Source organism: Anomaloglossus baeobatrachus, chromosome 10 (genome assembly GCF_048569485.1).
Source record: "Anomaloglossus baeobatrachus isolate aAnoBae1 chromosome 10, aAnoBae1.hap1, whole genome shotgun sequence".
NCBI lineage: Eukaryota > Metazoa > Chordata > Amphibia > Anura > Aromobatidae > Anomaloglossus > Anomaloglossus baeobatrachus.
Window position 1 is genome coordinate 48916311 of NC_134362.1, and position 21915 is coordinate 48938225.

The 21915-nt window shown below is 49.5% G+C and overlaps 1 long non-coding RNA gene across 2 annotated transcripts in view; it reads right to left on the reverse strand.

Moving 5' to 3' along the window:
• Nucleotides 1-21915, reverse strand: part of LOC142254665 (uncharacterized) — a 56400-nt gene that overhangs the window by 6211 nt on the left and 28274 nt on the right. The window contains exon 1 of one of the 2 annotated variants that reach the window (XR_012727296.1): nucleotides 9175-9304. The exons of the other annotated variant lie outside the window; for it this stretch is intronic. This is a non-coding gene — a long non-coding RNA (uncharacterized LOC142254665). Of the gene's footprint in view, nucleotides 1-9174; nucleotides 9305-21915 lie in introns of those variants that run through there. 2 annotated transcript variants of the gene reach the window in all.

Genomic DNA, 21915 nt, shown 5'->3' on the forward strand with positions numbered 1-21915 from the left:
ATTGTCCTGATGATGAGGACGGATGTATCCTCGAAACACGAAGACCTGTATAAAAAATAAAGAAAGGGATTTACTAAAAAGCATCTGGATTCTCTGTGGCTTGGCGCAGAATTTTAAACCTGCTTTCTCTTCTACCTCTTGCATGTCAATAATGGCATTGTATTTGTAAACATCGCATGTAATACAGATGGTCTGTATAAGATACAATGTTTTTGGCAAACCCATAGATTTCAAATTGGAAAGTCTCATCCAAACCAAGGAAAAAAAAAAATACAAAAATAGTGCATACTACCTATATACTATCTATACTGCACCTGTGTACAGCGCACCTGTGTACAGGACAATCTGCAGAATATTAGTGGGTTTGGCCAACTTGGTTGGGGTCCATTGGTGTGGTCACTGTCAGCTATGGTGAGGAATATTCTTCCTCTACATCTCTCAGGGTATGATGCCACCAAGGTCAAGCTTACGGGTAGACTATCTTCCCCCCTCCAAAACAGCAAAGTGTAAATATATATATATATATATATATATATATGTGACACCCTGGGCAAGCCAGGGGTCACAGGTCACAACATCACACGCACCCCACATTCCCTGCAGGTACACACAAGGTCAAAACTAAAATCCTTGTTGCCTTCCTCCAGGGGCTGGTGTCCACACCAGGGGGTGGGCCAGGCGGTTGGCTCCACCCACCGAGGAGTTCACAGCCCTGGAGGCGGGAGGAACCAGGCAGATAGAGTTTGGAGAAAGAAGTGGAAAGAGGAGATAAGAAAAGTTAGAGGAAGTAGAAGGAGGTGAGGTGGTAGTGGAGCTAAAGAGAAAAGCTGAAGTGACAGAAAAGTGAGAGTAGTAAAGCCTGAAGTTGGTCCAGGTGTGTGCCCCGGACTGAGACAGCAAGGTTGGCAGACGGCGGTGACTGTCTGCAGGCGAGACTGATTGGAGGTTGCCGAAAGGACCGTGGACGGGTGGTGACCCGGCGGTACCGAAGCGGTATACGAAGATTAGTCAGCACCAGGGCAGGGGCCTTTCGGATCCCGGCAAGGCTAGGAGTCACCGAATTTGCCAACAACCAAGTCCCGTTGAAGGCAACAGTCCAACCGTTAAGGGGAGACACCGCCACCGCCAAGGCACCAGTTTCCCAGGGCCAGCGCCTGCGGGCAAGAGTGGAGCTCCTCCAGCTCATATCCAAGCTGGGGAGCGGGTTACCGGTGGGAACCCATCGCTACCAAACAACAATACATAGGTGCAGGGAAGAGACCGTCACCGCTAACTGCAGGGAACCGCAGCACCGTAACCATCCGAGGGACCCGTCCAACCAGCCGTTTGTTTACCGAGGACTGTGTCGTGTTTACTGGCTGAGTGAGTACCTCCGTGCCGTGCGGCACAGCGCTGCCCCTGCGCCCCTGCACCTCCACAGGCCCCATACCCGCCTGTCCACCATACCAACCCCATCACTGGGCCCCGGGAGCACCAAAACCCCTACCCACGGAGGGGCAAATCAACAACTGGCTGCTCCGTACCAGCACTCCCGGGCTTCCCAAACAGAGCAGCGGTGGTGTCCACTCAATCACCAGAGCCGTGGGTGGCGTCACGGACAATAAACTATCCCAAAACACCAATTCCCCTTTTCACTCACGGGCGAGGAGCGCCGCTCGAGTCCCCGGGATCCGGCCCATCGCTCGAGCCACCGAGCAGCGGCAGGCCGCAGCAGCCGCAGTGCCAGCCGGACCCGAGCAGCAGTAGGGGAGCGCGGCGTCCCCTCCTCCGCCCGCGACATATATATATATATAAAAGCCGTAGTACCCGGGCGTTGCCCGGGATAGTAACTGTCTCTTTGTCTCTTTCCCAGTCTCTGTCTGTCTGTGTCTGTCTGTCTCTTTCTGTCTGTGTCTGTCTCTTTCCCTGTCTGTCTGTGTCAGTTTCTATCTATGTCTGTCTGTCTATATCTCTCTGTATCAGTCTCTCTCTCTCTGTCTGTCTCGTTCCAGGTCTGTCTCTTATCCTCCTGTCTCTTTCCCTGTCTGTCAATCTCTGTCTTTGCTTATGTCTGTCTGTCTCTTTGTCTCCCTAGAAACATCTTATTACCTTACCTCACACATAAGTTTCTTATACTAACAATTTATTTTGTTCCTATAGCAACCAATCACAGCTGCTATTAATAAGCTGTAGCTCCTATCTCCATTGACTTTAATGAAGGCATGTTTTTTGGAGAGTAACTGTAAGGCGCAGGATTAAATTTTCCTGTCAAAACATAGTATGACATTCCCTGAGTCCCATTGGAGGTCTGTGCAAAATTTTGTGATTGTAAATGTGACGGTGCGGATTCCTTTGGAGGACATACATACATACACATTACATATACATACATACACACAGCTATATATATTAGATTATATATATATATATATATACATACATACTTTAGAAAAAAAAAATTAAAAATAGAGCAGCACAATAACAAAAACTTTTTTAAGGGTGCAATATTCCCACCTTGCGGTTTCTTCAGATAACTATCCATAAAAAGACAAAAGCAGACAGCACTCCACAGGTTTTTCAATTACCTGACCCTTATTGGTCACATAGGTGTATAGTGACGTTTCGGTTCTGATGTGAACCTTCTTCTGGAAATGATATTGTCAGAAGAAGGTTCACATCAGAACCAAAACGTCACTATGCACCAATGTGACCAATAAAGGTCAGGTAATTGGAAAACCTGTGGAGTGCTGCCTGCTTTTTTTTGTGTGTATGTGTATATATATACTAGAAGGTGGCCCAATTCTAATGCATCGGGTATTCTAGAATTTATTGTGTAGTTAATGTATGATTTTTGTTATATATATATCGATGTTGTTGTGTGTAGTTGCCAGTGTTTGTGTAGGGCGCTGTAAATGTTCTGGGTGTTGTCTGGGTGTGGCGGGGGGTGAGAGCGGTGTTGTAGTTGTATGTGTGTTGCGTTGTGTGTGTTGCGTTGTTTGTTGAGCGCTGTGTGTCTGCAGTGTTGTCTGTGTGTGGTGCTGTGTGTGTTGCACGGTTTGTGTGGGTGTGGAGTGCGTGTGTGTGTTTTGGGGCAGGTATGTTTTGTGCAGTGTGTGTGTTGCGCGGTATGTGCGTATATTTGTGTATGCCGCGGTGTTTGTGTGTTGGGTGTTGTGTGTGTGCGGCGTTGTCTGTGTGTGTGTGGGTGTCTGTGTAGGGCGGTGTTTGTGGTTCCAAGTGTGTGTGTGGTGTGTTGTGTGGTGCGCGTGTGGCACTGTGTGTGTGTTTTGGGGGGAGGTGTGCACCCCCCATCGTGCTCCATCCCCCATTCTGCGCACCCCCCATCGTGCTCCATCCCCCATGCTGCGCACCCTCCATCGTGCTCCATCCCCCATGCTGCGCACCCCCATCATGCTCCATCCCCCATGCTGCGCACCCCCTATCGTGCTCCATCCCCCATGCTGCGCACCCCCTATCGTGCTCCATCCCCCATGCTGCGCACCCCCTATCGTGCTCCATCCCCCATGCTGCGCACCCCCCATCGTGCTCCATCCCCCATGCTGCGCACCCCCCATCGTGCTCCATCCCCCATGCTGCGCATCCCCCATCGTGCTCCATCCCCCATGCTGCGCACCCCCCATCGTGCTCCATCCTCCATGCTGCGCACCCCCCATCGTGCTCCATCCCCCATGCTGCGCACCCCCCATCGTTCTCCATCCCCCATGCTGCACACTCCCCATCGTGCTCCATCCCCCATGCTGCGCACCCCCCATCGTGCTCCATCCCCCATGCTGTGCACCCCCCATCGTGCTCCATCCCCCATGCTGCGCACCCCCCATCGTGCTCCATCCCCCATGCTGCGCACCCCCCATCGTGCTCCATCCCCCATGCTGCGCACGCCCCATCGTGCTCCCTCCCCCATGCTGCGCACCCCCCATCGTGCTCCATCCCCCATGCTACGCACTCCCCATCGTGCTCCACAGTCACACATCAGACAGTATACACGCACACATCTGATCGCATACACTCACACCCCACTTCTCCCTGTGCCCTCCGGTGGGCGGTCCCAGCAGCTGTGCTGCACGCCGTGCTCCTCTGCCTTCTGCCGACACTCACAGATCCGATCGCATACACTCACACATCAGAACACACGCACACAAGGGCGGACTGGCCCACCAGGAGGTCGGGAGAACCCCCGGTGGGCCCCTGCTATTGATGGCCACGCCCCCTAGGCCCTGCCCCCCTACCCCACCTGGGCCCCTATGGATGTGTGTGAGAGGCCCCCCCCGGCCGGTAATTTCACTAATCATATCGGCACATTGCCGATATGATTAGCGACAATCCCATTCCCTCTGGAGCGGCAAGCAGGGAGAGCGATCTCCCTGCTCTGCCTGCTGTCACTGTCAGTGCCGCGCGGCTCTGACTCATCTGCGCAGCGACACTGCAGGAGGAGGCAGTCTCAGAGTGATGACTGCTTCCTTCCTGTGCAGGTGCTGGCAGCATCGCGCTGCGCAAGACGGACCGGCGTCACCCCACTGACTGCAGCAGCACGTGAGTATAGAAGGCGGGGGCCCCGGGGGAGGGTGCGGGGGCCCGGGGAGCGAGCAGGGGCCCCGGGGGGGGTGCGGGGGCCCGGGGAGCGAGCAGGGGCCCCAGGAAGGGTGTACGGGGGCCCCGGAGGGGGGGTGCGGGGTCCCGGGGAGTGAGCAGGGGCCCCTCATGCTCACCTGTCTGCAGCCTCCCGGTGCCATGTCCGCTCCCGGGAACCGCGGCTCCGGCTGTGTGCAGACGGCCGGGACACCTCCGATAGCTGCAGGACCTGGCGCTGATCACCTGATGCGGTCACCTGATGGAATCAGCTGACAGTGATAGTGACAGCGGTGACGCCGGCTTTTTACTACCCGGCCGGCTAAACTATCAGCTGATGCCGTCAGGAGACTTTATCAGCTGATTACCGCCGGGTCCTGCATTGATCGGTCTGACAGGAGTCTGCACAGAAGTGTGTGGGTTTTTTTTCTTTTTTTTTTTGCACTGATGCATCAGCTGATTGTATAAACGGCTTTTATACAATCAGCTGATGTGTGATGTGATTCAGCCCCTAGAACCTGACACATCATCTGATTGCTTTGCCTTCCAGCAAACGATCAGATGATATTGGATCTGGATTGGATGGCGCGGGACCCTGATCCAGGATTACTGCGGAGGGGGGTTCTTTATTTCAATAAAGATGGAGTCACTAATTGTGTTGTGTTTTATTTCTAATAAAAATGTTTTTCTGTGTGTTGTGTTTTTTTTTTATCTTTACTAGAAATTCATGGTGGCCATGTCTAATATTGGCGTGACACCATGAATTTCGGGCTTAGGGCCAGCTGATAATATACAGCTAGCTCTAACCCCATTATTACCCAGCGAGCCACCCGACATCAGGGCAGCTGGAAGAGTTGGATACAGCGCCAGAAGATGGCGCTTCTATGAAAGCGCCATTTTCTGGGGTGGCTGCGGACTGCAATTCGCAGAAGGGGTGCCCAGAAAGCTTGGGCACTCTGCACTGCGGATTCCAATCCTCAGCTGCCTAGTTGTACCTGGCTGGACTCAAAAATATGGCGAAGCCCACGTCATTTTTTTTTTAATTATTTAATGAAATTCATGAAATAAAAAAAAAAAAAAGGGCTTCCCTATATTTTTGGTTCACAGTCGGGTACAAATAGGCAGCTGGGGGTTGGGGGCAGCCCATAGCTGCCTGCTGTACCTGGCTAGCATACAAAAATATGGCGAAGCCCACGTCATTTTTTTGGAGGGCAAAAAACTCCTGCATACAGTCCTGGATGGAGCATGCTGAGCCTTGTAGTTCTGCAGCTGTCTGCTCTCCTGCATACACTAGTGGAGAATGAAGAACATATTGAAGAAGGAAATTACATCAGATCTTTTGTTTCAACAATCTTTAATGGCATTGTTCACTGATAAAAAACGCATAAAAAAGCAGTGAGCAAAAACGCAGCCAAAAACATAAAAACGCATCGCGTTTTTACCGCGGGTGCATTTTTGCGCGTTTTTCTGCAGCCAAAAATGCACAAAAAACACCTAGTGCGCACATACCCTTAGTGCTTGGAGCAGATAAGCGCTCAGTGACCCGAAGATGCAGGGAGAGGGGCCACATAAGATGGCAGCTATATGTGGCTATATGTGGAGAGGGGCCACATTAAGATGGCAGCTATATGTGGCTATATGGGGAGAGGGGCCACATTAAGATGGCAGCTATATGTGGCTATATGGGGAGAGGGGCCACATTAAGATGGCAGCTATATGTGGCTATATGGGGAGAGGGGCCACATTAAGATGGCAGCTATATGGGAAAAGGAGCACATGGGATGTAATCTGCTGGGAAAAGAGGCCATAATGAGATGGGACCTGCTGGGGAAAGAGGCCATAATGGGATGGGATCTGCAGGGGAAAGAGGCCATAATGGGATGGGATCTGCAGGGTAAAGAGGCCATAATGGGAAGGGATCTGCAAGGGAAAGAGGCCATAATGGGATGAGATCTGCAGGGGAAAAGAGGCCATAATGGGATGGGATCTGTAGGGGAAAAGAGGCAATAATGGGATGGGATCTGCAGGAGAAAGAGACCATAATGGGATGGGATCTGCAGGGTAAAGAGGCCATAATGGGAAGGGATCTGCAAGGGAAAGAGGCCATAATGGGATGAGATCTGCAGGGGAAAAGAGGCCATAACGGGATGGGATCTGCAGGGGAAAAGAGGCCATAACGGGATGGGATCTGCAGGGGAAAGAGGCCATAATGGAATGGGATCTGCAGGGGAAAGAGGCCATAATGGGATGGGATCTGTAGGGGAAAAGAGGTCATAATGGGATGAGATCTGCAGGGGAAAGAGGCCCTAATGGAATGGGATCTGCAGGGGAAAGAGGCCATAATGGGATGGGATCTGTATGGGGAAAGTCGTCCATTCCAATTTTAGCAGGGCTCCTTTAGTAATAATTTTTAAAAACTGTAGAAAAATCATTTAATACAATAAGACTGACAGTGACTGGAACAACTGGTGCTGGACAGGAGAGGAAGGGGAAGGAGATTTTACTTTAAATTACTTGTATTTTTTGGTTGAGGAAATTGCGTGAAAATGGGTGTGGCTAACAGAATGGGTGTGGTTACAGAATGGGTGTGGTTTTCAAATGGGCGGGGTTTACAGATAACCTGTTAAAAATTTGAATCCCACCCGTGCTATATATAGTACGGTAACTGTATGGTGCTGGTGGGCCCCAAGATTGATTTTTCCTGGTGGGCCCCAGGTACTCCAGCCCGCCGCTGCACGCACACATCCGATCGCATACACGCACACATCCGATCGCATACATGCACACACACACTGACGATATCGCACATATGCGCTCACACACTCACAACATCCGGAGATACCACATGCTTCCGACCATGTGATCCTCCGGCAGGTCCTGGAAGGTCACTGCACGCACAGTATCGCCGCCGAGAAGTAAGCGATATCACTGGATGTTGTGAGTGTGTGGATGCGATCTGATGTGTGTGTGAGGTGTGTGTGAGAGGGAGTGTGATCTGATGTGTGTGTGTCTGTTCTTATGTGTGTGTGTGCGTGTGTGTGTGTTCCGCCGCTGCAGGACCTTGATGCGCTCACCTGCTCCCGGTCGGCGTCTGGTGAGTATGACTGCGGGGTCTTCTTTCTTCTGTCTTCTCTCTTCTGGGGGTGCTATAATGAAGTGTCTTGCAGTGTCTTTAACTGTTTCACCGCTGCATGACACTTCATTATTGACCACAGCGTATGCCGGCTCCCTGCACATGTGTACCGTGAGCCGGTGTTCGCTGGTAACCATGATACACATCGGGTAACTAAGGGAAGCGCTTTCTATAGTTACCCGATGTTTATCATGGTTACCAGCGTACACCGGCTCCGTCACGATCCCAGCATCGCAAGGTTATGTCCGCCGGAGGCGGGGCCGAGTGTGCCAACGTGTGGCGGGGGCGAGCAGGCGAGGCGTCAGCGTATGCCGGTTCCCTGCACATGTGTACCGGGAGTCGGTGTACGCTGGAGCGGGCGATGCGTGCAGAGGGCCAGGGCAAGCGGCTAATCCATGCAGGGGGCGGGGCCAGGCCGAGGCGAGCGGCCAATCCGTGGGGGGGCGGGGCCAGGCCGAGCCCAGTGGCCAATCCGACAGTTGTCACGCTAACGACACTATCACGGTGACACAATTTTGGAGCAAGACAGACAGACAGAATAAGGCAATTATATATATAGATATATAAAGCTGAATGTGTGTGTGTGTGTGTGTGTATGTATGTGTATGTCCGGGATTGGCATCTGCACCGTTGCAGCTACAGCCACAAAATTTTGCACACTCACACGTCTGGACCCCGAGAGCGTCATAGGCTATGTTGTGAGGCGAAATTTTAACACCGCGCGTTCAAATTACCAATCAATTTTACCCCCATCTACATAATGGGGAAAAAGTGAAACGAAAAGTGTATCCGCACCGTCGCATTTACAATCACAAAATTTTGCACAGACACCTCATGTGACCCAGGGAACATCGTAGACTATGTTTTGACAGGAAAATTTAACCCCGCGCTTTACAGTTACTCTCCAAAAAACATGCCTTCATTAAAGTAAATGGAGCCTGGAACTACAGGTTATTAGTAGGATCTGTGATTGGTTGCTATAGGAACAAAAGACATTCATAGTATAAGAAGCCTATATGTGAGGTAATAAGATGTCGGTAGGGAGACGGATAGAGAGAGACAGACAGAGACAGAGAGACAGAGAGACAGACAGAGACAGACAGGGAAAGAGACAGACAGAGACAGACGGGGAAAGAGACAGACAGAGACAGACCTGGAAAGAGACAGACCTGGAAAGAGACAGACCTGGAAAGAGACAGACCTGGAAAGAGACAGACCTGGAAAGAGACAGACCTGGAAAGAGACAGACCTGGAAAGAGACAGACCTGGAAAGAGACAGACCTGGAAAGAGACAGAGAAATAGAGACAGACAAGGAAAGAGACAGGCCGGAAAAGACACAGACAAAGAGACGGGGAGACAGACGGGGAAAGAGACAGACCTGGAAAGAGACAGACGGGGAAAGAAATATATATATATATATATACATTTGGAGAATAAATAGATGCTGGGGTGAATGCTTCTTGCACAATCTCACCTTAGTGAGTGGAGGCCATTACATTGAGGCACTGGTGATAGTGGTTGGCAGCTTTATAGCTTTTTGGTTGCTGGGGCCATTGATGTTATTCAGACACTGAAGATAACAAAAGCCAAGCTTACCAGAGAAGTGCATAACCTGTGGAAGGAATTACAGGGAGGGTGCACTTTAGTCAACATGTCAGCACAATTTCTTTCTCTGTGTAGGAGCGTTGGGGGGAGGGCGATATCATTAAGTCTTCCTTAGGTGGGGGATGGTACCTTTATCCTCTAAAAAGTTGCTGGGAGTCCTGGGGCAGCTCACATACAACTGTATAGGAGAATAGCTATATATAAGGTCTACCAATGTCCTTACACACAATATTTATCACTATAACTGCTATTTTGTAAATATGTATCTCTGTAGTGGGAAGAGATACAAAGTTACAGAACACCATTAGTTAGCAATAACCAATTCAGAATCATGAGAATTGGAGTTTACATTATTACTGCTACAGTCAATATCGGATTATAAGTTATTCATATGAAAAAGTCAGCAAATAAATTATATGATCACGGTAATTGTACATATATTGGGTTTTAATGGTTATATTGAACTCAATAGGGCATATTTACTTTAACACGTAACTAGGTTTTCTTCCACCTGGAGCAAAGATTCATCTTGGCGTCCCTCCCCCACAGAGTAATACATACAAATCCCTGTATACTGTATACTGACTTGCACTTGTGATTTAGGAATATTTTGTTCAATGGCCAAATAGGAGACATTCAGCTGCAGTTTAGCTTCTAGATCATGGCTGCAAGCCGATTTGCCCGTGTCGCACAACCGATGGGGGCGGGTATGCACGCTGGCGATATCGGTCACGATATCGCAGCGTGTAAAGTAGCCTTTGGCTGAGTTCACATGTTCAGTAGTCATTCGTAAGAACGGATACAGCAGAGATCCATTGGCAAAATAGTTCTGCAAACACAACTTTTTTTGTCTATTGTTTATAACTAATTTCTGCTGGATCCATTTTTTAACATTGGAGTGTATGGAGAACGGATTGCTATTTATCTTCCATTTGAAATGGATCCTGTAAGAAAGAAAAAAAAAAAGGATCTTTTACAAATGCAAGAAAAATGGATGACTGAATAGCAATCTGTTAACGGATTTGTCCAAAGATTTCAATGTCCAAAAAAAAAAACAAAAAAAACAAATAAAAAAACCAAAACAAAAAATGGATCTAACAACAGACAAAAAGAAAAGTTGTGTTTGCAGAACTTTTTTTCCCAACAGATCTCTGCAGGATCCGTTCCAAAAAATGATTAGAGGACATGTGATCTCTGCCTAATATTGTTCATACTGTTTATTCTAGTTCAAAAACCATGAGTTTTTCAAGCAGAAACCAGGAAAAAAAAACTTCCCTGGCTGGGGCGGTTTTTTTAGGTTTCCCAAAAGTGGTTTTCAAGCGTCTTAGAAGTGTTTTTTTTCGAAGCGCCAGTTTGCAGCCATTTGATTGGACAGTGCCTTGTTTGGAGAGGTTACCTTTTGGATCTTTTAGGCTAAGTTCACACATCCTGTGTTTTGCATCAGTCACAATCCACAGCCTTGAGGAATTACGGAATCCTGCAAAATATTTTGCAGGAATCCTGTATTTCCCCATAGACTTCTATTAGTGACGGATTGCGACTGATGACCCTGCGTTGCATCCGCTGCGTCGCGGTCCGTCGTTTTTGACTGACCGCCGAGCGGGGAGCAACGCAGAATGTAACGTTTTTCGGGCCGTCAAAATTAACGCGCCGCGCAGGAATCCGTCGCCATCCGTCAAGCTTGTAATGCATGTCTATGGTGCTGGATTCCGTCGTAATCCGTCTTACAACGGAATCCAGCGCAGGATTCCGTCATGCTCTACTGAGCATGCCCAGCATGCTTGGCACGCCCACTGGGCTGTCCCAAACACAGACGGATCATGACTGATCCGTCAAAAAACGGACGCACAGCGGATGTAACGGACGCAACTGATCCGTTTTTTCACAGGATTCCTGTGAAAGGAATCCTGTGAAAAACACATCAGTTGCATCAGTTGACATCTTGAAAATGACTGATCCGTTGCTGACGGACCTGACGGATTGAAAACACAGGATGTGTGAACTTAGCCTTACAAATAAGTGACATGCACTATTTTTTTTTTCATCAGGTGTTTTCAAAATGTCTTCAGGAAGAATAAAGCTCAAGAAAACTTGTATGAACAATAAATATTGTGCACCTGTCCCCTTCTAATTGGATGCAAAAGCTTCACGATACCTCTGATTGCATATGACCTGGAAGGTATCAGTAGACATTATGTTTGCTGCCCTCCTCTCCATATGGCAGGGAGTAGACCAGGGCTAACCTTTCAACTATTGCAGCTAGTGCCTATGGTCCCCCCAATCCCTGACACCTACTGTGCCAATCCCCTGCCTAAGGTTGCCATTGTCTAGCCTGCATATTGTAAACTTAACCATAGTATCATGGCCGGACATATCATTGGTGCAACCTGTGCAGCTAAACAGGGACCCAAGAGGTCAGGGGGGCCACTTTTACCTCCAAAACAGGTGGAATTAAGCATTATGATGAGCTATTGGACTACAAAGGGCCCATATATTGTTATTGTGTTGCGCCCAGAGAAGGGGGTGCTTGGTCCCAGGCGGTAACAAATGGGAATGTCAGTCTGGTGGCCGTTGCCCGGTCCCGTGCCCTGGGGCTTCTTTTGTAAAAGGGGGTATTTACAGGGGTGAATAGAGTTAATGTCATGGGACGCCACCTGTGGGTTACAGTTAAGGATGGAGAACCGCCGCTGGTAAATGTGGGTGCTCCCAGAGTGGGTGGTGATTGCAGCAATGGTGTTAGGCCCTCCGCAGGTAGGGCCTTGTCTGGGAGATGATGAGGGATAATAATGGAGACCACACCAGGTTGTCTCTACTCACTTGGACCCAAGGGTTGCTGGTTTAGGTCCCTTGGAGTATCAGTGCCAATGTAGTGACCCAGGTTGCTCTGTCCCTGTCTCTGTTGGTTGGGTCCCCGTAGCGTGGAGCATTTGGGGCCTGACTGTCCCTTTTGGGATGCAGTCTCCTTTATACGGCGGGCAGTGAGGACTCTGTGGGGAGATAAGTGTCTGAACCCTGATCCTAGTTTACTGCTGATGCCCCCGGATTATTTGGTTTGGTGAAGTCCGTGAAGGTGTCCTCACCGGGCAGGTATTTATCAAGCCTTGTAGAACTGGCGCCTGATCTAGGGCCCTGTGCCCCGTGCGTGCTCCGGTCCCAGTGGTATCTGTGGTACCCGTCCTGGCGACCTCTCTCCTGTCTCCCCAGGTCACGGCTGCACGGACCCAGCTCAGGCACGTCCGCACACCTCTCCTGTGTGCCACACTCTCTAGACTCTCTACTGACTGACCCCTCCCACCAGGCTGGCTAATCCCAGGGACTCGTTCCTTTCCATGGCGACCATCCCCTTACATGGTTAACTCTCTATGCCCGGTGTCAAGTGGAGAACTAGGATTTTGGTTGTGCTTTGGTGGTATCGGCACTGGTACTCCAGGTCCCAGGGGGTAGGTCTTGCATCCCCTAGAGCAGTCATGGCGAACCTTTTACAGGCCGAGTGCCCAAACTGTAGCCCTAAACCCATTTTTTTTCCCGAAGTGCCAACCAATCCTATTATATAAATAATTGATTTTAATCTTACCTTTGCCGTCTTCTCTTCAGCAGGGGGCATCACGCTCATGCATGCTTACCACACATTGAAGCTGAGCCCTTTCCAGACACAGCAGTTGGATTGATCTTTCTGGAAAATATTGCAGCATATTAAACATAGATTTTAGCCTGGAATGCAATCAGATGTCACCCTGTAATCCACATCTACACTTCAAAGTCTGAACATCTTGAAATCCCATAAAGACGTGCGAGTTGCTATCCTCCCCTTTCATTGTGTAGTTATGTCCCCCTTCCTGGCCTCTTCCTGGTAAACATGTCCCCCATCCTGATATAGATTTCCTACATTCTGGTATATTTGTCCCCATCATGGCCCCATCCTGGTAAATATACCTAATCCTGGTAAATGTCCTCCATCCTGGTAAATGTATCTTATTCTGGCATGTTCCCCCATGCTGGCAAATGTACCCCATCCTGACATATTGCCCATCCTTGTAAATGTTCCCCCATCCCGGCATGTACCCCATTCCTGGTAAATGTCCTCCATCTTGGTAAATGTCCCCCATTCTGGCATGTTCCCCCATGCTCGTAAATGTACCCCATCCTGACATATTGCCCATCCTTGTAAAAGTTCCCCCATCCCGGCATGTACCCCATTCCTGGTAAATGTCCTCCATCCTGGCAAATGTTCCCAATCCAGGTAAATGTACCCCCATCCAGGAAAATGTACCCCCATCTAGGTAAATGTCCCCCTTCCTAGCATGTACCCCTTCCTGGTAAATGTACCCTATCGTGGCATGTTTTCCCCATCCTGGCATGTATGTTTCCTCCATCCTGGCATGCATGTTTCCTCCATCCTGGCATGCATGTTTCCTCCATCCTGGCATGCATGTTTCCTCCATCCTGGCATGCATGTTTCCTCCATCCTGGCATGCATGTTTCCCCCACCCTGGCATGCATGTTTTCCACATCCTGGCATGCATGTTTCCACATCTTGGCATGCATGTCACCCCCCCCCATGCTGGCATGCGTGTTCCCCCCCCCATGCTGGCATGCGTGTTCCCCCCCCCATGCTGGCATGCGTGTTCCCCCCCCATGCTGGCATGCGTGTCCCCCCCCATGCTTGCGTGCGTGTTCCCACACCATGCTGGCATGCATGTCCCCCCCCCCATGCGTGTCCCCCCACCCCACGCTGGCATGTGCGTTCCCCCACCCCACGCTGGCATGTGCGTTCCCCCACCGCCACCCCACGCTGGCATGTGCGTTCCCCCACCGCCACCCCACGCTGGCATGTGCGTTCCGCCACCCCACACTGGCATGTGCGTTTCCCCACCGCCACCCCACGCTGGCATGTGCGTTCCCCCACCGCCACCCCACACTGGCATGTGCGTTCCCCCACCGCCACCCCACGCTGGCATGTGTGTTCCCCCACCCCACGCTGGCATGTGCATTCCGCCACCCCGCGCTGGCATGTGCGTTCCCCCACCGCCACCCCACGCTGGCATGTGCGTTCCCCCACCGCCACCCCACGCTGGCATGTGCGTTTCCCCACCGCCACCCCACGCTGGCATGTGCGTTCCCCTACCGCCACCCCATGCTGGCGCTGCCCCCCCCGGCACAGCCACACACGAGTTATAAAAAAAAAAAAAAAAGCAACACACAGCTTACCTTCCTGCACACGCTTCCCCGCTGCGCGCCACTGGGTCCTCAGTTCACACGCAGCCAGAAGACCTCATTACGCCGGCACCGCTCACTGATGCTCCTCCGTCTCCTAGGCAACACACCTGCAGCTTGGGAGCGGAGGAGTGTCAGAGCGAGGAGAAATGTCTCCTCCGCCTCAACACAGATTTGATCTGCCGGCGCGACTGCACCAGCAGATCAAACCGGCAGGATCAGGTGACAGCACGCGTGCCAGCAGAATGGGCTCTGCGTGCCCCTGGTGGCACGCGTGCCATAGGTTCGCCATCACTGCCCTAGAGGATGCAGTTCCTTGTAGTGCCCTGAGTGGCTCAGGGGCGCTACACTTGCACAGGGGCCCTTTACTGTTAGTGTCCGCAAGTGCATAGTATAACTGTATACAAAGAAGTATTCTGTAAAGCAGTGTTCCCAAACTCCAGTCCTCAGGAGCCACCAACTGTGCAGGTTTTCAGGATTTCTTTAGTACTGCACAAGTGACAATTCCAACACCTGAGCAATATAAGCAGATCCTGAAGGCATGCACAGCTGGAGGCTCTTGGGGACTGGAGTTGGGGGACTCTGCTGTAGGGGATGTTTTTTTATTGGATTCAAAATTTGCAACTTTTATCACCGAGCGCAGTGCGAATTTAGCTTAAATTATCCCGGCTGATCAATAGAGTTTACATTAATCTTTTCATTGGGTAAGAGGCAGACCTGTGTGTGGTATAGCCGTGTGATGGGACCTGTCTCCGCTCTTCACCTGACATTTCTTTTGTTTCAATGCTGGTTTTGTTCTCTTGCTCTGTGCATGAGAAAGAGTTCACACAAGTCCATGGCCCGGGGGCATGCTTTTTACTTCTAAGCTGCAGACAGAAGTGGTTTATATAAGAGACAGGCACAAAGCAGCAACCGCCTCATTCCAGTGCACAAAAGAGGTGACACTGCACAATGTGCAGAACTGTGTACAGACGGGGCCACAGATGTGTTTGCGTGTGTGTATATATATATAAAGCATTATCCCAGAAGGCACCAGTATTGTTACTGGCACATGATAGGTGGGTGGGCTTTTAAGGCAACATTCCAAAGGCATGTAAATTCCTATGAACCTGGTGCAGGGCACTCAGTGGCGCATAAGGCTAGGTTCACATGTCCGTTGTTTTGCATCAGTCACAATACGCAGCTCTGATAAACAACGCAATCTGTTTGGCGGATTCCGTTGTTTCCCATAGACTTGTATGAGCAGCGGATTGTGACTGATACTCTTGCGTTGCATCCACCGCCCGACTGCTCAGTCGTGGAACGACTGACCGTCGGGCGGCAGGAACGCAGAGTGTAACGTTTTTTGAGCAGCAGAATCCTTAGGATTTCGCTGCACATGCTCTCTCTCGGTGGCCAAACGATCAGCTGATCATCCGGCGGCCAGCTGCTGTGAGCGATCAGCTGATCACCCGGTGGCCGGCTAATGAGAGCGATCAGCTGATCACCCGGCAGCCGCCTTCTGTGAGTGATCAGCTGATCACCCGGTGGCCAGCTAATGAGAGCGATCAGCTGATCACCCGGCAGCTGCCTTCTGTGAGCGATCAGCTGATCACCCGGTGGCCGGCTAATGAGAGCGATCAGCTGATCACCCGATGGCCGGCTAATGAGAGCGATCAGCTGATCACCCGATGGCTGGCTAACGAGAGCGATCAGCTGATGACCCGATGGCCGGCTAATGAGAGCGATCAGCTGATGACCCGATGGCCGGCTAATGAGAGCAATCAGCTGATCGCTCTCATTAGCCGGCCGCCGGGAGATCATCTGTTCGCTCTCAAAAGCTAGCGGCCGGCTATAGTGAATGATCAGCTGATCGTTCTCTCTCTCACGTTTTACAACGGAGTCTGATAATGAATTCTTATCCTTGTCATCCGTTGTACAACGCATCAGTCACAAGCGTCAAGCAACGCAGGTGACTGATGCAAACCAACGGAAATGTGAACCTAGCCTTAGCATTGCAAAGGATGAAAGTTGGCAGGACCTCTGCAGCTTACGTTGCATACTTCAGGTCTCAAACCTGCAGCACTTGTCAATCTACAGTCACGGGGGATATATTTTGCAGCCAATATATGAGATTTCTTTTAATCTTGTGCACTGTTCTGGCACTGGAAATTATAGATTCTCTGCAAATGTGTTTTTGCTATGAAGGAATTTACCCTAAGGGTAATTGCACAAGGTGAAGACTTTACATGTGGAAAATCCATAAGTGTAATTGTCACATAGTGACCTCCAGGTATAAGGGAACTCCTAGAAAGCACTGCAATGCCCAGGGTACACAATACAATGGTGTGGCCTGGCGCTAGGAAGACAGAAGAGTGTGGCCACCTCCAAATACTGAACAGAGGCTAATCCCTACGGTCCCTATACAGGTCCTTCCCCTCGTTGTCGTGGGGTCACCTCCTAACACTCCACTGATACTGCTCCCTGCACTCCCTTAATGTCCCTATACAGGTCCACCCCCCCAAATTGTCATGAAGTCACCTCCTAACACTCAACTGAGACTGATCCCTGCACTCACTAAAGTCCCTATACAGGTCCTTCCCCCCCCATCGCTGATCACATGCCTAGGTCCTTGCTGGCCCTGAACTCACCCTGACTAATGATGGCCAGAGAGACAGTAGTCTCACTACTGACATAAGACAACACAAGGAAGGTAAGACAAACAGGGGAGAAAACCACAACAAATAAACACTTGGACAGGAACTTCTCAGCTGCAACTGAAGCAACACCTCAGCTTCCTCCAGAGCCATGCTGCTTCCAAGTCGACAGCAATAGATATGAGCTATAGCTAACATAGGGAGGAGTGGATATTTATAGCAGAAGGGAGTGGCTGCAGCTGAGATTACAACTACCTGTTATATCACTGCAGGATAAAAAGGAACCTTAACCCCTTCAGTACCGGATATAATTAAATACGCTCCAACTCAGGGTAAATGATGAGTGGGCAATAAAGTGGCTAAGCATTCCACAATACGCTGTGACCTTCTGATCCCAGATTCCCCAGAGATCACATCAGGGTGTAACACACTCATGACGGTAAGGCCTCTTTCACACGTCCGTGAAAATCACTCATGTTTTTCACGGACATGTCAAAGGTGCGTATTGTCCTCCGTATGCCGTTTTTATGGCACACGTGTGTTCTCCGTGTGTTATCTGTGATAACACATGGAGAACGGGAATTTTCTGCTCACCTCTCCCTGGCGTCGCTGTCCGTGGTGCTGATCTTCGGTCTCCGGTTCTGCCGGCTCCCCGCTGCTGCTGCTTCCGGCCGCAATGAAGTGACTATGCAATGAGCATAATGAGCGGCGGTCGGAAGCAAGTGACAGCAGCGGCAGAGACAGCAGGACAGGAGAAGGTGAGTAAAGTTTTGTTATTTTTTTACAGACACGTGTGTATTCTCCAGTGTGTGTCACACGGAACACCTCCGTGTGGTCCGTTTGCCTTCTGTGTGACACCCGTGATGCCGGAGAAAAAAGGACATGTCTACGTGTGGAGCACACGGACACACGTATGCTCCACACGTACACACAGTCCATGGCAAAATACGCACCTGAGCGCAGAGCCATTGATTTTAATGGGTCTACATGTGCCCATGTCTCTGGTACATGAGGAAACGGACCAAACACGTCCCGGAGACACGGACGTGTGAAAGAGGCCTAACACAGTACCTGCGAAGTTAATGAGATTTTTAAAATACATTTTTCACAAAAAAACGGAATTATGATGCAAAATGTCAATTCTTTCTACATCCTTCACAATGTACTTGTCAAAAGTCTAAACAAATTTTCAGTATGGAACATGTGAGAATTGTGATGCAAAAATGCAGTGGAAATACAGCAGATATACTGAGAAAAATCCATATCAAATCCGCTATGTGTGCAGGAGAGCTCAGAGTTTACATTTCGGCCAAGAAAGTACAGGTTATGCCCCCATTAATAAAGCAAAGTCATACTAGTGTCATGGTTTTTGTAGATATCAGAACCATGGCAGCTGGACTAAGGTCGAATTCACACATCAGTGAAACATGCACTGTGCTCGGATCACAACCGTCAGGTTTCCGGACCAGAACTAAGTATTTCATATATACGAATGAGAATGTTAGCGTAGGTTGTGAGATCCTCCGAGCGGGTCAGGTACTGTGATCTGAGCACGGTGCGTGTTTCACAGAATTCATGACATATGGAATACCAAACGGATTTCACTCATCCAACTTTTCAGGATGGAAATCAGAGCAATTTTTTATACTCAAGCGGGAGGGAAGTCTTAAGCGGGCTTTACACGCTACAATTTCGCTACAGCGATCTCGTTGGGGTCACGGATTTTGTGACGCACATCCGGCCGCTGTAGCGATGTCGTAGCGTGTGACTCCTAGGAGCGATTTTGGATCGTTGAAAAAACGTCCAAAATCGCTCCTCGTTGACATGGGGGCCCGCTGCCAGTTATCGCTGCTGTCGCAGGGGCGAAGTTGTTCCTCGTTCCTGCGGCAGTGCACATCGCTACACGTGACGCCGCAGGAACGAGGAACATCTCCTTACCTGCCTCCGGCCACAATGCGGAAGGAAGGAGGTGGGTGGGATGTTACGTCCCGCTCATCTCTGCCCCTCCGCTTTCATTGGGCGGCCGCTTAGTGACGTCGCTGTGACACCAAACGGACCGCCCCCTTAGAAAGGAGGCGGTACGCCGATCACAGCGACGTCGCTATGCAGGTAAGTATGTGTGACGGGGGTGCCAGATTTTGTGCGCGCCGGGCAGCGATATGCCCGTTTCGCACAAACGATGGGGGTGGGTCGCATGCTAGCGATATCGGGCCGGATATCACAGCATGTAAAGCCACCCTTATGGTGTGGACTGACATCATTTACGGTAGTCTTCATTCCAGGTACACTAACATCACGCGTTAATTTGATGTATTTGGTCGTGGAACCATTTCACCAAAGTTTCCCAGTAGACATTTTACAAAAAGACATTGCCAGGCCGCTACTGTGAGCAGCCTGCATGGCCTAAATGTGCTACCATGATCTGCAGCATCTCCCATCGAACACATCTGGGATGGCAATTGCGAAGGAAGCTGTCAGCGGTGGATCTTGATGACTTATGATGTGCATTCAGTGTGGCATAACCATTAAAGGGGTGGTTCACTACTCTGCAATAGTGGCCACATCTCCGTAGAACATGATAGGGAAGGCTTTTTCTAAATACCTTGTTCAGCCAATTCAGCCTCTGAGTGGCGCTATTGTGCTCCGCTCATCACCATGAAGTGGCACTCTGAGATCTGGTGATGTCGGGTCAACTCCCAGTTGAAACTCCGCCCACAACCCAGTCACTCAGGAAGACTGGGGCCTGCCGCGTGATGTTGGGTAAACTGGAAGTTGCCCCGACATCACCGGATCCCACAGGTCACGTGATGGGGATGGGCGGACCACAATAGCGCCGCTCGGAGACAGAATTGGCTGAACAAGGTATTTAGAATAAGCCTTCCCTATCATGTTATACAGAGATGTGGCCACTATTGCAGAGAAAGTAACTGCAGATTTTTCTGTGGGAAAACCCGCAGATTTTCTAGATAAATCCGCTGGTTTACGCAAGTACAGACACTCCCCATGTTATCCTATGGGATTTGGGCAGTGCTGTATCAATGCTGCGGTATTTGTGACTGCAGAAAATGCTGCGGATTTTCCGTAGCCGCACGTAACTGCATGTCAATTATTCATGCGGAATTATCTGCGGCATTCCTGCCTTCCCACTATGGAGATTCAGGGTGGGAAATGCGCAGGAATTCTGTATGAAATCCGCACTGTTTCCGCAGGTTTACCGCAACAATTTTGCAGAAATACTGCATCAATTGATAGCTGCGTATTCCGGAGAGTTGCTGCGTGAACCTGCGGAAATACCTGCAGAAAAGTCCACAGTTACTTTCTCCCGTGGGCACATGGCCTTAGGGCTTATGCTCACGTAACTGCTGAATATTCTGCAGCGATTTGACAGCACATGTGCGCTTCAAATCACTGCAGAAACACTGCATAATGGGTGCAGTTTTTGTGTTAAAAAAAAGCCAATTTCATGCGCTGGGAGTGGGAGCTGCATCCAGAACGCACATATCCTCACTGATAGCAGACAAGGCTGATTGTATGTATGTATGTGTATATATATATATATATATATATATATATATATATATATATATATATATATATATATATATATATATATATTATATATTATATATATATTTGAAACAGAAAAAATTGTAGACCAGCTCACCTGTCTGAGCTCAAGCCCGGGTGTCTCAGTCTTCCTTATTGCACGGACCCGAAATGGGAGGCTTCCAAGAAATGTAGAGCAAGTAAAGAGATCCAGCAAGGTAAGATGACTCCAGCGGGCAATAAAAGGAGTATATTTTTCTTTTTCTTTCCGACTTTATTATACAAGGATAAAAAAATTCCAGAGCTCTTGACAGATAGTTATATCCAAGGTATACGCAGTATGGACTATGCGTTTCGGCGGTAACAACCGCCTTCTTCACGGTCCCAAGCCAAAACTAATTTTTTATCCTTGTATAATAAAGTCGGAAAGAAAAAGAAAAATATACTTTTTTTTATTGCCCGCTGGAGTCGTCTTACCTTGCTGGATCTCGTTTTTTTATTTAGAATATATATATATATATATATATATATATATATATATATATATATATATATATATATATATTCTTTATTTCTATAGCGCCAACATATTCTGCAGTGCTTTACAATTCAGGAGGCTCATATACATATCATATACATAAACATATGCAAACAAGTAACGATTATAGACGATACAATATTTAAAGGGAAAAATGGCAACCCTGCTCGTGAGCGCTTACAATGTACAATGAGATGGGGGGAGGGGCAAGGCACAAGTGCTTACTTACAATGACAATCCAGCCATCTCATGGGGGATAGATAATGGCTGCCTGGACCAATAGGCCAGAGCCTTGAGATGCATTTGGGTGCCATGGAGTTTGACGTGGGGTTATGTTCTGAGAAGTTGTAGAGGGATTAGGTGAAATTAGTTTGGCTAGGGAGTGTGATAGGCCGCCCTAAAAAGATGCGTTTTTAGGGAGCGTCTGAAGCTGAGTAAGTTGTGATTTGTCCCAACTTCTTGGGGTAGAGCGTTCCAGAGGTTTGGTGCAGCTCGGAAGAAGTCTTGGATCCGGGAGTGGGAGGTTCGAATTAGTGTGGATGTTAGTCGAAAGTCATTTGCAGAGCGTAGAGAACGGGTGGGGTGATAGACAGAGAGGAGGGTGGAGATGTAGGGGGGTGCCGCACTGTGGAGAGCTTTGTGGGTGAGAACAAGCAGTTTGAATTGGATCCTATGA